Raw genomic sequence first — 9,077 nt, forward strand, 5'->3', positions numbered from 1 at the left:
CTTCCTCGGGGGGATGCCACGCCTCCTGTGCCAGTGTCCGCTCTTCCTCGGCGGGACGACACGCCTCCTGTTCTGGTGTCCGCTATTCTGCGGTGGTACACCACGCCTCTTGTTCCGGTGTCCGCTCTTCCTCGGCGGTACGCCACGGCTCCTGTTCCAGTGTCCGCTCTTCCTCAGGGGGACGCCACCCCTCTTGTTCCGGTGTCCGCTCTTCCTCAGCAGGACGCCACGCCTCCAGTTTCGGTGTCCGCTGTTCCTCGGTGGGATGCCACGCCTCCTGTTCCGGTGACCGCTCTTCCTCGGCGGTACGCCACGCCTCTTGTTCCGGTGTCCGCTCTTCCTCAGCAGGACGCCACGCTTTGTGTTCCGGTGTCCACTCTTCCGCGGTGGGGCAAATATCCTTCAGGCCGCCCTCCTGCGTGGCGATGCCATCCCAGCCGACCTCCAGAGAGTTCCGGCCAGCAACCCACCTCCTGTCCCCCCACCTCCCATCCCTCTTTGTATTTGGACCTTTTTGGGACATCTGGGATCCGTCCTTGAGGGGGGGTACTGTCACGATGTGGGCATTACCCCCTCGTGACAGCTCTTTCCTCCGTTACGGTGTCCATGCCCTTATTTTGTAACAACTCCCTTTCTTGTTCCTTTCCGTTCTCTCTATCTCTACTCATTTCACGCACCTGCCTCTAATTTCCTACTCCCTATTTACTTCAGGTGTGTGCGCTTTCTTTTGTGGCTTCATTGTCATTTGTTTGGTTTGTTTGGTTAGTTGCCATCTGTTTGTTTGCTGCATAGTACAAGTATCATTAAAAGACACTTTTTCATCTGCATTTTGGTCCTGCTCTCTGCATCCTGGGGTTTCAACGCAATGCCGACAATCGTGACAGCTAGCTTATGTGTCATTTAACCCAACAGTCAATCAACTCCAATTGTGCAGAAATTCTGTTGTGCAGAATATGTTAGTTATAAAGAATAATATAATAATACTACAATAAAAGTATGAGCCCCCACCTTTGCAGCAGCTGCCAGTTTTGCCTCTTTCATGCACTGCAACAAAGAGGCAGCAGGTGGCAGCACAGCGACGACACAGATCATAGCAATTTTGGGAAAGCATGTATTGTTTTGCATATTGTGTTCTCGCTGAGAAACAGCGGGCCCTGTTGATAGTTTCGTGCCCTGCCCAATGGCAGTGCTTTTGTGGTACACTGCCCGGGTTAAAAAGGAGAAGAAAAACACTGGGCAAAAATGGCCTCCATGGTAGATGCCGTATTTCACAAAAGTAACATCATACCAACAGTTAAATATGGTGGCGGCAGTGTGGTGGTCTGGGGCTGTTTTGCTGCTTCAGGACCTGGAAGACATACCGTGATAAAAAGGAACCATGAATTCTGCTGTCTACCAAAAAATCCAACCCTAACCCTAACCCTAATGTCCGGCCAACTGACTTGGGTTCTGCACCAGGACAATGATTCAAAACACACCAACGAGTCCACCTCTGAATGGCTGAAAAAATACAAAATGAAGACTTAGGAGAGGCCTAGGCAAAGTCCTGATCTGAATCCTATTACGATGCTGTGGCATGACCTTAAAAAGTTGCTTCATGTTTTTTAATAATTGGTAATGGTAATGGTAATGGTAATGGTAATGGTTTAATTTCATTTGAACATGCATCAGATTACAATTGAGTGCATCACATAATCAGTTCCCAGTTCCACATGTCCAAAAGGAGTAGGAAGAAGCAAAGCTTATTAAATCCTACCCCTCCATCTGGTACTTTTACAATCAGGAACTGTTACATTTGTTCACTTCCTGCTTTCCATAATACAGTTTAAGGGGTTTTTTTTAATAATGCACCTTGTACCGAAGTACTGGGTGATATGAGCATCCAATGCCATAATGGGTACCATAGTAAGTGTCAATATAGTGATATATATAGCACATCATGACTGGTTCAAGACTCTTCATCCTTGTATTTAGCAAACATCAACTGCTTGTATTGTTTCTTGAATTGGCTCATCGTTGTGCATTGTTTGATTTCCTTACTCAATCCATTCCATAGTTTGATTCCACGTACTGAAATGCTATGGCTAGCATAACGTAGTCCTAGCATAGAAGTGTTTCAAATAGTTCTTCCATGAGATCATATTTCTCCTCTCTTGTAGAGAAGTATTGGATGACATTTTTAGGTAATTGGTTATTTTTAGCCTTATGCATTATTTTAGCTGTTTGAAAATTAACTATATCAGCAAGTTGAAGTATTTGTGATTAGGAGTTAGTATGTTCTCTGTAGGCGGCATTATGAATTATCCTAACTGCCCTTTTTTGCAGTACATTTAGCGAGTGAAGATTGCTTTTATAGTATAGCCCATACACATTAAACATGTCCTTTAAAAAATGCATTCTCAGTTCAGTTTTGTTGTCATTGACTATTATTTACATTTGTTTGATGGGCTGAAACATTAAATGTGGAAAACCAGCACTGTATTCACACTGCAGGCATTTTGTTCACAATGTCAAGCAACTACAATCCTTCCAGTGCTCTCATCAAGAAGAAACCATAAGATGTAGTGGAATGAAGTGGACTTGCCGGTAACAAGCTAACCAGCACCAAAAGGGCACTAACAATGGAGAAACATCAACAGAGGCTGAAGCAAAAGTTCCGAGTTTTACAAACAAAGTTACAACACATGCTATTGATGATGAGACGTGTCAGGAGGATGTGAGTTGTGAACATCTGAGACAGCTGCTCTGCTTGTTGCTGGGAAGTGGAAAAGAAAATTGAAGGGTAGATACCAATTGAGGAGCTGGAGGTGGACGTTATCAAAAGTGTACATCATAAGGATGGCAAGAATTTCTGGAAGGCTCATCTTGCAAAGAGAATAATTGAAAGAGAGGGAGGTGTTTCAGGCAAGCGGAATTCACCTCGGACGAGTGACAGGAGTATCCATTCAAGCTAAATGGCAAAATGACAACAGGCCATCAGCAAAATTACCCAAGCTTTACATGAACAAATATGACGGTGGAATATCCACATGGCTGAACCCAAAGTCATAAATATGCCTAAAGCTTTAACTGATGCCATAATCGTGGCTTCTTGTGGCTTTTTTGGTGATGTCATCATTAAAAAAATGGTCTTGCAGCTCAATACAATATAAATACAATACAGTAGAACCTTGGTTAACGTCTTTAATTGATTTCAGAAAAAGGTAAAAGCAAATTTATATTTCATTTAAGTCTTTAATTCATCATAGAATTACTTTATGAATGTCAGTCAGTTATTTTCTACCGCTTATCCTCACGAGGATCGCGGGTATGCTGGAGCCTATCCCAGCTGTCTTCACCCTGGACTGGTCGCCAGCCAGTCACAGAGCACATATAGACAAACAACCATTCACACTCACATTCATACCTATGGACAATTTGGAGTCGCCAATTAACCTAGCATGTTTTTGGAATGTGGGAGGAACCCAGAGTACCCGGAGAAAACCCAAAAATGCAAACTCTGCACAGAGATGGCCAAGAGTGGAATTGAACATGCGTCTCTTAGCTGTGTGGCCTGCAGGCTATCGACTTTTTGCGCCGTGCAGCCTGTTTTATTAATGTCAAACTATAAAAACATTTATTGTGTTAACATTGCTGTGCGTCTATATTTTTGTATTACACAAACTTTCTCTTGTGCTACACACACACACACACATCCGCGTCGATGGAACTATCGCGCATCCATCTATTTATATCTATCCATCAATAATATCCTGCTAATTTCTTCATTTGGAGGAACAAAATGGTTGGGAGAGACCTTGTGTGAATTTTTTTTAAGGCAATTAACACATATCAGTTTGGTCCAAAAACAATCTGCATGGTGTCATGGTGATAAGGCTCTGTGCAAAGTGCACTTGCTGAGGGCACAAAAACAGAGCGAGAGAGAGAGAGAGAGAGAGAGAGAGAGAGAGAGGACAAGGAGATGTGGATGAACAGTAGTCTTCCACAAGCACATGCTAGAAACTCGATTCCTTTTACTGACTCGAGTTCTTTTGAGTCACTCACAAAGGTGAATCAGGTCACTCTTCACAAAGCACATGGCAGGTAAGGTGTAGATTCCCAGCATGCACCAGGGTTGTACTTGCCATTAGGAAAACACAGGCAATTCTCTAAGGCCCTGAGATGTCCAAGGGCCCCAAAACAGCTCATAAAATTGTCATTATTTTTTTCCTCCTTGATTTAAGGCTCATATTACTGTTTTAGGTGTTAATTCGGGTGTTAAAAGGAAAACTCTTGTTTTTGGAATTTTGCCCATCATCCATATGTGAGACATGAATAAATGTTCTTTTCTGTGCATTCTAAAGCTATAAAAACACACAAAAGGAGACAGCTCATTACTGCACGTAATGGGAACCACTTATTTTCTGGGGAGAAAAAAAGCACCAAGCAATAACAGCAATGCTGTTATTATTATTGACATTGTTACGCCAATCAAACTACGTTACTGTCATATTGACACCTTGCCACACCACATCTTCTAACGACTAGTGTGCGAGCGACTAGCTTCAACACACTTACTCGCGCATCACAACGCACTCACAATGCTTCAGGCCACGACCGAAGGCTAACGTTACATATTGGAGCTGCCGCCAGTGCTGCTGTGGTTTTTTTTTCTGAGTTTGGAAACGTTAACGCAGGTGTAGGCGTCCGTTTCTATGTTGCAATGGGAAATCAATGCGCCCAGGAAGGTAAGTTTTGGTAATTGAAAGGACCAAAGTTGATTGAAAGGACCAAAATATGGCAAAATAGTGTAAGTATTACATGTTATCATGAACAGCATGTACAATATACAGTGCATCCGGAAAGTATTCACAGCGCTTCACTTTTTCTACATTTTGTCATGTTACAGCCTCATTCCAAACTGAATTAAATTAATCTCTTACCTCAAAATTCTACACAAAATACGCCATTATGACAATGTGAAAAAAGGTTTTTTTGACATGTTTTAAAAATAGAAAACAAAAAAATCCCATTTACATAAGTATTCACAGCCTTTGCTTAATACTTTGTTGATCCACCTTTGGCAGCAATTACAGCCTCAAGTCTTTTTGAATATGATCCCACAAGTTTAGCACACCTATCTTTAGGCAGTTTTGCCCATTCTTCTTTGCAATAAGTCTCAAGCTCCATCAGGTTGGATGGGAGACGTCTGTGCACAGCCATTTTCAGATCTCTCCAGAGATGTTCGATCGGATTCAAGTCTGGACTCTGGCTGGGCCACTCCAGGACATTCACGGAGTGGTTCTGAAGCCAATCTTTTGAGATCTTGGCTGTGTGCTATTGTCTACTGTCTATATGGTCAAGGTACATGACCAGTCTACTGAGGTCAAGAGCGCTCTGGAGCAGGTTTTCATCCAGGATATCTCTATATATTGCTGCATTCATTTTTCCTTCTATCCTGACTAGTCCGCCAGTTCCTGCTACTGAAAAACATCCCCACAGCATGATGCTGCCACCACCATGCTTCACTGTAGGGATGGTATTGGCCTGGTGATGAGCAGTGCCTGGTTTCCTCCAAACATGGCGCCTGGCATTCACACCAAAGAGTTCAATCTTTGTCTCATCAGACCAGAGAATTTTGTTTCTCATGGTCTGAGAGTCATTCAGGTGCTTTTTGGCAAATTCCAGACGGGCTGCCATGTTCCTTTTACTAAGGAGTGGCTTTCGTCTGGCCACTCTACCATACAGGCCTGATTGGTGGATTGCTGCAGAGATGGTTGTCCTTCTGGAAGGCTCTCCTCTCTCCACAGAGGAACGCTGGAGCTCTGACAGAGTGACCATCGGGGCCTTGGTCACCTCCCTGACTAAGGCCCTTCTTCCCCGATCGCTCAGTTTAGAAGGCCGGCCAGCTCTAGGAAGAGTCCTGGTGGTTCCAAACGTCTTCCATCTACGAATAATGGAGGCCACTGTGCTCGTTGGGACCTTCAAAGCAGCAGAAATGTTTCTGTATCCTTCCCCAGATTTGTGCCTCAAGACAATCCTGTCTCGCAGGTCTACAGACAGTTCTTTTGACTTCATGCTTGGTGTTTGTGCTCTGACATGCACAGTCAACTGTGGGACCTTATATAGACAGTTATTATATTTCCAAATCATGTCCAATCAACTGAATTTACTGCAGGTGGACTCCAATTAAGCTGTAGAAAGATCTCAAGGATGATCAGTGGAAAAAAGATGCACCTGAGCTCAATTTTGAGCTTCATGGCAAAGGCTGTGAATACTTATGTAAATGTGATTTCTTAGTTTTCTATTTTTAATAAATTCAAAAAAAGTAAAAAAAAAAAAAACGTTTTCACATTGTCATAATGGAGTATTTTGTGTAGAATTTTGAGGTAAGAGATTAATTTAATTCAGTTTGGAATGAGGCTGTAACATGACAAAATGTGGAAAAAGTGAAGCGCTGTGAATACTTTCCGGATGCACTGTATAAATCCATAATACCTTGTTGGAGATTTTTGAAGGTGTTTTTAATCATGGTCTGCATGGGTGCCCTATTACATGCAGCAATGAGCTGTCTCTTTTTATCTGTTTTAATATCTTTAGAACGCACAGAAAAGAGCAACATACTGTATGTGTTTATGCCTTACATAACGATTGCAGATGATGGGCAAAATTCTCCCCAAAAAGTGGACAAACAACATTAAAATGCATAATCTATCATGATTAATTAATCATGATTGATTGTTTCGAATGGGTTAGTCCATGTTACAAATATAAGAATACAAGAGGTGAACTAAATTAAACGTTGCTTTATGTTCAATTATAGTAATGGGCGCCTGTGATTGTCGAAAAGCAACGCCGACACATAGCAAACTATGCACAGAGGAGGAGAAGAGCGACTGTGACTAGTTACACCAGTGAGCGACGTGTCTCCCATCTCCCACGGTTTTTAATTGACTGTATTCTTGGTCTAATTTTGTCTTGCTCAGGAAATAGGAGTATTTTGTCATATTCACACTTAGCAATAATAAGCATGAATATTTGAAATCGTGTTTGTATTTAAACATGGCTGTAGAGGGCCCAATGACTGGGTTTGTCTTGTCAGCCGGTTCCAGTTTCCATGCACACCAGGATGTGTCGTGATTAAAACAAAAACAAACAAAATAAAAAAGGCTTGACCACACAGGCGGTCAAAACTCAAATTTTGTTATTTTGTACAGAGAGGGTGATTTTACTCACTTGTAGTTAAATTATTTAGACTTTTGGTTTGAATCTGGTACCCTTATTAAGAATGGTTGTGGATTTTGTGTTATATATAATATGTATAAAAATCAAAATGTCAGAGTAGTTTATACTGGAGGAATTGCTAACTTACTCAGATCGCTCTTAGCACTTCGTTTTATAATGTCAGCGAGGCGGGCCAACTCAATGTTATTTTCCACACAGTTCCGCAGGCTGGATGAAATTGCATTGTGGGCCATGAGTTTGACACATGTACTTTAAGGAAACCACAGGGGGATCTGCAAGGTTAGGAGAGAGCAGTGTGTCAACATACACATTTTTTGTTCAATTGCTCACAGATTTTCACCATTCGCTGGTACGAGTAGAACAGTGTTTTTCAACCTTTTTTGAGCCACGGCACGTTTTTTACAATGGAAAAATCTTGTGGCACACCACTAACCAAAAATGTTACAAAATGTCACCACGACCTCACACGTGCATCAATAAGTCCATCGGAGGAACAAGGCAGGTGTTGCCACACGGACCAATATTACATTGCTCTGCCAGTCTTTACACCACAGACACTCCACAGTAGCCACGTTTTTACATCACCACTTTTTCTCTTTCCCAATGACCTTTCGGGAAACAATGGTATCCATGGAAAGGAATATTCCAATCTCTTGTCTACATGCGCCGTGAAAATCAAACAGAATAGTCAATAGGGCATGCCCAGTAAAACGTAAACATCAACATCACGTGATACCGTTACCCCAAGTTTTTCTTCCACTTGTTGGAATAACTCCGTATTGCCAGTTTTTCGTCTGTCCAGTCTTGAAATTTAGTTTGAATCAAAAACAAACTTTGCTTAGTCCAGTGCCGATTGCTGGCCTCCATTTTTAAAAGTGAAGAACGTCTGGATCTGCGTGTTACGTCATATCTGAGCATGCGCTGAAAGAACGCACCCGGGATCAATTTAAACAGGAAAAGATCAAATTCAATCTTGCTAATATTTTATAATTAAACTCAGGACATGTTTTATATAGATATATATTTTCTTTTTTTAATAAAATTGCACTTGTGAATAAAGTATAGAAGGGTTTAGATTCTGTTTCACAGATGGCGGTAATGCACACAAAAGCTGCTTGCCAACCGCCAATAAACAACAGAAGAAGAAAAACACCACGAAGAAGAAGGCACCCTGACAAATTTCTGTTTGAGCGGGTACAAGATACCTCAATCGGATTGGTTAAAGGAATATTCCATCCTTGTTCAATTCTTTCCGTTTGAGCAAATAAACCAAAGTGAATTGGAATATTTGGGTCCATGTATACTATTGACATAATGGCTATTGACATCATATTTGCAAATGATGATTAATAAATCTTAATTATAAAAAGTGATATTGGATAATTCCTCACGGCACACCTGACGGTTTCTCAAGGTACACTAGTGTGCCGCGGCACAGTGGTTGAAAATCACTGCAGTAGAACATGTTGCGACAAAGCAGGGTTCTACTGTATAATGTGAAGACTAACAGTTGCACAAAGACATATAACCTGGTTTCCTTTTTAAATAGTGGGAGCTAGTGGGAGCTAGTGGGAGCTAGTGGGAGAAGGGGTGAGCGAGTGATGGTAATGGTAATGGTTTTATTTCATTTGAACATGCATCAGATTACAATTGAGTGCAGCCAAAAGGAGTCCATGTCCAAAAGGAGTAGGAAGAAGCAAAGCTTATTAAATCCTACCCCTCCATCTGGTACTTTTACAATCAGTAACTGTTACATTTGTTCACTTCCTGCTTTCCATAATACAGTTTAAGGTTTTTTTTTTTGTTTTTTAATAATGCACCACCTACCAAAGTAGGAGGTGATATGAGCATCC

This window comes from Doryrhamphus excisus, linkage group LG20 (genome assembly GCF_037039965.1).
Source record: "Doryrhamphus excisus strain RoL-2023G ecotype Guam linkage group LG20, RoL_Dexc_Guam_v1.1, whole genome shotgun sequence".
Taxonomy (NCBI): domain Eukaryota; kingdom Metazoa; phylum Chordata; class Actinopteri; order Syngnathiformes; family Syngnathidae; genus Doryrhamphus; species Doryrhamphus excisus.